The sequence below is a fragment of the Diadema setosum genome, chromosome 14 (assembly GCF_964275005.1).
Source record: "Diadema setosum chromosome 14, eeDiaSeto1, whole genome shotgun sequence".
Lineage (NCBI taxonomy): Eukaryota > Metazoa > Echinodermata > Echinoidea > Diadematoida > Diadematidae > Diadema > Diadema setosum.
Window position 1 is genome coordinate 26,128,445 of NC_092698.1, and position 9,841 is coordinate 26,138,285.

Genomic DNA, 9,841 nt, shown 5'->3' on the forward strand with positions numbered 1-9,841 from the left:
TTTGTCCATGATATTGTCAAATTAGTATGTTATCATAACCATCACTTTTTTGAGAGTGAAATTGATACAAAACTTTTGATCTCGATACACACTAATTTGCCTCTGGAATTTTCAGCTGTCAATGCTACTGTCTTTATCAGCAGACAGACCCATTGATTGTCAATTGTCTTCACCCCGATCATGTGACTCTCGTCATCAACATGTAGCATTGATAGCTATATACCAAAAATTCTAGAGGTAGGTAGGGCCCCCGAGGTCCTGTTCATATGTTTCTGATTGACACACATGAAACATGTTTGTTGTTATAGGATCTGTCATCATTTAATAGTGTCAATTCATACATTTACAGTAATTTACACTAACTTACAGTTTACGCTGTTTAGGTTTGCCGAGCTGTGGGTGATTATTGTGATGCATATCGATGTAGACTCTAGATCTAGCCTATCATTGTTCTATTAGAGCACAAGGCAAGGTTCTAGACATGTCTACCAGATATAACTGCGACCAGCCCCATACGCATAGCCCATAGCCATTACGCTATGCGTATAGCGTATGGGGCCCATGGGGCTGGTCGCAGTAGATTCTAATACTAGGGCCTAATAGATATAGTTCTTTAGTATTCATAGATAAATTACTAGAACTAAGGTAGGTCTGGACTCTATAAACTTCTGTAGGTCTACTATAGCCCTACTATTACATGTACTAATATTATTGCTTAACTACTAACGTTAAATTTTAATTAAAGGACAAGTTCATCTTCATTAACATAAGGATTGAGAGAATGCAGCAATATTGGGAGAACACGATCAGTGAAAGTTTGAGGAAAATTGGACAATCGATGCAAAAGTTATGAATTTTTAAAACTTTTGTGTTGGAACCGCTGGATGAGGAGACTACTAAGGCTTGTGATGTCATATGAGTAGATCTACAACAGTATAATGAAAATGTAAAGAAAATTCAACATATTTTCACTTTTTTCGCATAATAAAAGAGCACTTGACTTGCCTCTTTCTAAAGGCAATGGGAATAATATTACCTATAACACATGCCAGTAACAAGTCAAGGGAATGTGTACTTTTTTCAAAAGATGAAATTTTGTGAAATTCTCTTATTTTCCTTACATTATTGAACGCATGTGACATCATACACTGCAGTAGTCTTCTCATCCAGCGGTGACTGCACAAAAACTTCAAAAATTCATAACTTTTGAACGGACTGTCCGATTTTCCTCAAACTTTAATATTGCTACATTTTCTCAATCCTTATGTTAAAGAGGCATAGTCCCGGTAGTATAGATGGCGCTGTTGATGATACTGCCGATCAGATCTCGAAGGTTACCGAAGTTGAGCTGTCATCAAGAGTAAAGTGTGTAGGTGTTGCTAAGTAACATTGCCTTTGTTGTCTCCTTTGCGCATCGCGCAGTCTGTAGTAATGCCAGGGTGCGTGCATACATGTGCTTGTTATTATGACATCACAAAAGAAGTTTGCTTAAGCTGTCATCCTCCTCAGCCAAATCATGAGCCGAACTGTGATCGGACCACTGTCACACTGACAGAGACTCCAACCCCTAGCACCTTCTGATCTGGAGATTCTCCCGCCTGAAGCCCCTAGCAAACGGGAGACTCCAAATTGATGTGCGCGAAGCGCAAAATTCCTTGCGGCCAGGGTTCAGTCAAGGGTTCTAATAGATGCTCTCTCGTGCTACATGTATCTAAGGCTTATTTTTCAACATACGATATGACAATAAGTAAGAAATCCTTTCCAACGGGAGACACAGAGCGAGGGTGGGAGAAATCAAATCTCAAGCGGGAGAACGGGAGATTTTGCAAAAATGTGCTTTCGGCGGGAGATCTCCCGTCGAAAGCAGGAGAGTTGGAGTCTCTGCACTGACTACAGCGAGTGAACGGTGAATCGGACTTCTTCGGACTCAGGAAAGTGGGCCAAAGCGTAAGCGCCAAAGAGAAGTCGATAGCGTAGGTCTCTATAGGAAACTTGCGCCGTGCGCCCGCATACACATTTTGACTAAAACACCGGGACCATGCACCTTTAATGAAGGTGAACTTGTCCTTTAAGGTCTACACTACAGGCACAACACCTCCTGTCACACAAACACAATTTCGTACATATGGGACTAGGATGAATGTCGTCTCAAGAAACGGCCTGATATATCAATATTCTCCATCAGATTCCTTAAAACTCCTTCAGTCATCTGCCTCCTATGTTTAGCCCGTAAGCCGTGACCACCAAAACACCCAATGGGTAGAAAATATCGTACACACTTCAAATACAGACCTTCATATGATCCAGGATCACGGACGTATCATCCACAGTACCTTCGCGACTGGGCTCGTGCAGATCATGGGCGGCGCAATTTGTGGCATCGGAAGGGAAAAAGTACACACAGACCGTCGGCTGCTGTGATATGATAGAGTCCACGAGTCAATTCATTCCCAATTCAATTCAATTTCTTTCAATTCAAACTAAATCTATTCAGTTCAATTCAATTCAATTCAATTCAATTCAATTCAATTCAATTCAATTCAATTCAAGTCAATGCAATTCAATTCAATTCAATCTGATCAATCACGAAATAGGCATACAGGGGTACATTTCAGTAAATTTACATGGAACATGATAGCTATACAGTGATCGATCTGACTATCAGATCACTGTACTAGTATCAGATAAGGAGGGTATATGTCCCGAGAAGTTACACAAACAGGTAATTTTGTGTTGGGATTTTAACAGGGTGAATATTAAATTCATACAACTATATAGGCCCTACATCATACACACCTTGAACCTTGAAGAAGTAATCCCTGTTGCAGCGTTTCATAGGAAGCTAAACTGGGATGGTACATGGTGACATCAAAGGCCAACAGACAAACAACATTGAAAACAATTTCATTTCATTTATTTCCACGTGAAAAGTCTGCAACAAAAGTGACATTTGAACAGTATATTTCTACAAAGTGTGGGGGACCAACTCAACAGAAGCACACAAATCTTGTTTGTAAAAGGCCCCATGCATGTGACATAACATGATAGTCACAGATGAAATACACAATAAACAACATAAAATAATTCAGGATAGAAAGAGACAAAAGGAGAATAAAAAGATGGAGAGTGGATAGAGTTAGAAATATATAACAGATGAAATTGTAATAATAATTTACTTTTGAACGTTTGACTAAATCGTTTCAACATTTTGGTAATTTCTAAGTCAACTGAAACGCTATATTCCAAAGAAAAAGAAATATTCCAAATCAATTGAAAAGAACAAGAAGATTAGGAAGAAGAAGGAGAAGGAGGAGGAGGAGGAGGAGGAAAAGAAGAAGAAGAAGAAGAAGAAGAAGAAGAAGAAGAGGAAGAAGAAGAAGAGGAGGAGGAGGAGCAAGATACATGTTCACGGACTTTCTCCTCAACTGACGTACATGTATATATCTGTGTTCCTTTGGAAAGTAGACCACATTTCTAAATCCCGTAGGTAGCCCTATTGCCGATCGAAAAAAAGGCCACAACAATACGCTAATCCGAAAATGAAAAGAACTGTGCGTACAATAACGAACCTTCAAATAAAAAAAAAAAAAAAAAAAACTTTTCGGATTAACGAACCGTCGGAACATCGAACCTTATTTCATTTTCGGATTAACGAATCTTCGGAACAACGAACCTGGGGGTGGGGGGGGGGGGGCGACGAACGTTTTTGAGGATAGGGGTAGCGGAACCTGGGGGTTAGGTTCAATACCACTACCCCCCCCCCCCCCCTTGCTTAGACGAGAATAATCTAAGAGCGGAACCTTTGGAAATTCGTTGTGTGATTTTGTTTCCGATTCTTTTTTAAACGAGAAAAAAAAAAAACCCAAAACAAAACAAACAAAAAAACCCTGGGAGCCTGCAGCCTATATTATATTCCTTATCAAAGTTTCTTGACTTAAAATATAAAAGAAAAGCATTGATTTTATGACATCTTTCCACCGCTCCAATCGGAGAAGTGGTGAGTTTAAAATACTGACATCATTTCCTGTTCACTCGGAATACATTATATAGTTTGACCATTATTTGTTAACTTTCATGTTACATAACATGTTAAATTTAGGGATTCCATAAAACCTCGTCATACGCCTGATTTTGAAAAATTCCCGTCTTTTGACTTGTACCCCTAAGTTTACGTTTATAGTCAACTAGAACAAGGAGAGGAAGTTAAAAGGAAGAAAATAATTCTGACCAGGAAAGCGCCCAGTGACAAGCCGAAGTCTGGAGGGTATAATAATGTGTTACTTTGATGTGTGTGCCTCTTTTCTTATCTGTCTTTTGATAGCAAGGTGGTCTTACCACACACAGCAACAAGCGCTGGGGCTACATACGTTCGTATAATATTCAACCAGGGATGTGCTAGAGTTGGGGAGAAACAATAATCTCTCCTTTCTACCCATCATGCTCCGTGATCCAGAGAAGTTATGCGCTCTATTACAGGTGTTGATAAAGATTAATGAATCGCATTGACAAAAGGCAGCACTTCTACACATTCACTCCTCTATCACACTGACCTCAATGGAGGTCTGTGCTCTATCACAATAGACCCAGCAAGCAAGCTGTTCGCTGTCCCTTTCAGTATTTTGGCAGCAATATTAGTGTGCAGAGAACATGATACGGGAACAAAAACCACTAAAAATGTACTTAAGTGAAAAATGCTACTAAACTCACAAAGATGCACGCATTAGCCTGTTAGGTCTACTTAACACAAAATATTCATTCTTTATAGTTATCCCGTTATTATAGTTGTATCCAGGTTTATATAGCACATTCAGGTGCTATAAACCTGGCGAACAAAATAATACACAAATCAATGTATGTAAAATGGTGAAAACGTTAACAACGTTGACAAAATGAATGCCTTTATGACATAATTTATAAACAAACAAGTTGAAGAGTGAATATGCTGTTATATGTCATTGTTTTCTTGTTATTATAGAGCACATGTAGTAGTGACATATAGGCCTATAGGTTGTTTTGCGAAAACATGTTACCATTTGAAAACCATTATCTTATTGTCGTAAGTCTGATTTTCATGACACTGCTAACCATTCTGCTTGTACGACTTCTCTTTTTATTGTTAAAGATCAGAACACCTACAGTGAAATGTTCCAAGGGAGAATTATAGATACTGAGCGAGCGAAGGTTGTGCAGTTGGTCCGCATTGTCTGTGCTCCTTTTCCCCATGTCATTTTGTTAAAGCCTGCCTCACATAGCAACAAGCGTCGAGACTACATTTTGATTTCCATAAACTTCGGCAATTTCAATTAATGATGGGAAATGCAAATCGCTTCAGTGTTTAGACATGTACGTTAGAGCAGGGAAGTGTTACGGATGGATTGGCAACTCTTCGTAATCGATGCAAACACATGCTTGGGTTCTATGGAGCAGTACAACGGAATAATGTCTAGCATTCCTCCTTGCGTTCTCGGCGCGGCTCTATACCTCCAAGACGAAATCTAGAGACGAAGAAAATGTTTCACATTTCATTGAATTACAAGCTATATTTCAACACAATCATGACAATATTTCAATGAAATACTAGAACCTATTTAGAACAGTTTAGGAGAGAATTTAACATTATTAACATATATTTCTTTACTCTTCATAATACGTAAATCGAACTGAAATGGAAATTAGGTCCTCTTAAAAAATGAACAAAAAATCATGCGCATGCTATAGCTGTTTATCTTTTGATCTAGCATATCAAAATTATGATCTTTCCAATCACCACACTCCATGAAAGTATGTTCCAGCATTTTTTTTTTTTTTTTTTTTTTTTACTTTACAGTGCATTTTGGTTCGCTGCTCCAATTTAAAGCACGCACATTGATTGTTGCTAACACACTGAAAGAGAGAGCGAACTGCACCAGGGGGAGTCTTTTCTGTTGAAATAGCGCTGGGCCTAATTACTGAATGCTGTCTTTTGTCAAAGCACCTGGGTACCACCTGTAAGATAAGAGCGCTAGTCCTGATTACTGAATGCTCTCTTTTGTCAAAGCACCTGGGTACCACCTGTCATTAAGCGCATAACTTCTCGGCGGGGCCGACCGTGACTTGTAAGGAGAGCAGGAATTCTGGCATCGCCCTGCATGGTCAGACGAGTCGTTTTGCAGACCCTCTGTTGTCTTTGTCAAGGTTAAGGTGACATTCACAGCTTTTTGGAAAACTAAACCGAAGGAAATGCATAGGAAGGTGGGTGAATTACAGAGAAAGATTCAAATGAAAGCTTGATTTTTTTTTTTTTCATCCTTAATTCTTATTCCCCTATTGCTTTCAAAGGAAAATCACTCTTTGGTCAAGCTGATTTTTAGAAATGAGAGAAAAAAAAATCAAACAAGAACAACAAACATTGTTTCATTGCAATAAGATAGGAAAATTACGGAATTCCAATTTTTGACAGAAATTTCCAGAAATATACAATGTAATTTCAACAAGATTCACATGGGCAAATTAAACTGGGGTGGTGTAATGATTTCGAAAATCTCTTGTTTTTTGTGCACAAGTCTTCAATCAATATTCATATTTATCACACAAAAAAGAAGGAAATGTAAGCTGTTTAACTGTGATAATAGCTGAGAAGTTCATAGGTGCACTATCGACAAAGGAATGATCATTGTTTCTTTTTTGGAGTGTACGAACATTTCGAAGAATTTTTTTTTCTTTTTAAAGTGATGACATCATTTCTTTGTCACTCGTACATTTGCAATTGGGACAATGTTAATCTTTTGGGAAACATTCTAAACTCTCATATTCCACAACCTCATTTCACGTCCAATATTGATAAAAACGTCTACCATTTTATCTTTTTTTTTTTCAATTTGTCAAATAGAAAATGGAGTGGAATTCATCCTAAAGTTGTGGAAGGGAGAGATAGATGAATATCCGACCAGGAGCGGGGGGGGGGGGGGGGGACTGTGTGTGCTCCTTTCAATCTTAGTCGACATACCTTGCCTCACATAGCAAGCATTAAGCGCGGAGACTTTGTACGTATTTTCATGGAATTCGACTTTTGAAAGGACTCGGTTGACTTATAGGAACGTTTACTGCTCCCGCTTTGTTGTGAAGACGAGGGCAAAGATTGGCTAGTTTACTCCTCCTTCATTGACAAAGGGTGGCTTGAATGGTTTATTACGTCACAGGATGTCGTAGCAGACCCTCTGTCGTCTCAGTCGGAGGTACGAAGCGGGTGAATTGCCGAGGAAAATTCAAAAGAAAGCCTGACCTGTTTCTTTTTTCAAACCCTTAGTTCCCTCTTGCTTTAAAGGGAGATATGGAAAATCTAGTCAAGGTGAGAATGGAAGAACATTTTCAACCAAACAAACACAACAAAAAATTTTTAATTACAATTGGGCAATAAAGTCTTAAGAAAGTTATTGAATTCCAATTTTCACATGTTTTCCCAGAAATGTAAAATCGATCCTACATAGTCACGTCGGCAAATTAAAAGAGGGGACGATGTCACATCACCTCAAAAATTTCTTGTTTGTTTGTGCAGAAGTCTTCCACATTTTTCTTTTCTCATGAAAAAGAAGAAATGAGAGACATATTTACATCAAACAATTCCGCAGAAGTGAAGTTCTAGCAATATGATATCAGAAGAGAAGATCATACTAGGTGTGTTATAAAGAAGGAATGCTTTTATGATTTCATTCTTTTAACGAACCTCTCGAATGATGAGTTTTTCGATGATGAAATTATTTTCTTGTCACTATGTCTTGTGCACATATAGGACAGGTATCATTGTTTGGGGGAAATTATGTTGAACTCTGATGAAATGTTAAAAAAAATCCAAAACCTCGTTCACATTTGATGTTGATAAAACGTCTGTTATTTCACATTGATTATATACTTTTCTTCTCTCTTTTGTTAAGTAGATCATGGATTGGAGTTTACTTTTAAATTGTAGAAGGGAACATTGACTGAGAAACATGCAGGCCTATAGACCTGTTCGGTTTTATAACTCTGTAGCTAATGTTGGCCATAATGGGGGACTGCCAAAGTAAGTAGAAAAGATGATTTAATGGTTGTGCAATGAGTAAGGTGCACTGCTATGCCTGTGCATTAATCAACTTTCGTTAGGCTGCTTTCACATAGAAGTATTCGGTATTTGCTATTCGCTATTCGCTATTCGCTATTCGCTATTCGAGCACCGAATACACCTCATCCGCACCGTCAACTCACCATCCCATGTAGTGAGAATTTCTTCCTCCTACATCGCAGCAAATCTTATAAACAATTTCTAAACTGCATCAGAATGTCGGTCTACATGCTTATATTTGCTAACGGGCAAATCCAGACCAAAAGTGTCATTATTTCATAAACGAGAGACGGTATATACGCTGCAAGAAAATCGAACAAGCTCGATTCCCACTTTGCTATACTTTTCGCAGGTATTCGGTACTTTCGAATAGTGCCCTCTTATGTGAACCGGTGTGAGGAAATCCTATCGTTCGATTCAAGCTATTCGCGTGCCCTCGAAAAACGAGCCCGAATACCCGAATAGTATACTTCTATGTGAAAGCAGCCTTAAGCATACTGAAGCCCCCAGTTACGGTTGATTTAAAAAACAAAAAACAAAAACAGCATCCAAACTGAACAGGCCTTTTGCGACGACTCCGGGTAGCCTATATCATGTTCTTTATTGTGTGTGTTTTCCCCGCTCTTATGTCGGCACAGCTTTCCTCACATAGCAACAAACGTCGAGACTGTATAACGCCTTACCATAGAAGCTTCGGCTATTGAATGAATCACTTAAAGGGATGATACAGTATTGGTGGAGATGAGAATTGAGCTTTTAACTTTTTGCGAGAAACCAATTTAAGAAAACACTTATGATATAGTACAGAGCATACGATTTTAAGAGGAATTCAAAGTTTATTTGATGAAAATCGGGTTTGGAATGACTGAAACATCCAAAAACAAAGTAAAACAAAGCGATCGTAATACTAAAGTGTGGGTCCCACACTTTATTAGAATCGCTCTTTTTTGATATTTCAGCCATTTCGAAACGAATTTTCATCAAATAAACATTGAATTCCTCGTAGAATTACATGCTCTTTCATATTTTATAAGCGGTTTCTCATTATCTCCCCCCCCCAAAAAAAAAAAAAAAGTTAGGAACCTGAAATTAGGTCTCAACCAAAACTGTATCACCCCTTTAACGTGATGAGGAATGCAAACCGATTCAGTAAGCCGTGTCACGCCAGACGATGTTGTGTGGCAGACCATCTGTTGTCTCTGGCTGATCACGCCTTATTCGAAAACAAAACCCGAAAGAATGAATAGGGTGGGGAAGGCATGTGATAATTGGACCGAGAAAGATTGGTGTTTTTCCCATCCCTGTGTAGTCCCCTCTTGCTTTAAAGGGAAAACTCCCTGCTCAAGTCAATTTAAAGAGAGACAGAAAATTCTAAATCAATAAACAGACACAACAGGGATTGCTTTATTAGGATCAAGTAAACACAGGATATTATGGTAATTCTGCTTTTTAACATGCTTTTCCAAAAATGTGATGTTAATCATAGCTACGTAGGAAAACTAGATGAAGAGATGTTATAAATTTGAAAGTCTCCTGTCCCCGTTTTTTCCTCAATTCTTCAATGAATAATTTTCTTTTCACGTGAAAAGGAGAAGAAGAAGTTGTAAACCCCTTATGTCGAATGCTTCAAGAGAAGTGAAGTTCTGGCCATTATGATAGCTTGGGAAACTATCATAGGAAGATGACCGATAAGTTAATTGATATATGTATACATAATATAACGAACCTTTCGAAGAGTGACTTTACTGTGGTGACAGCATTTCC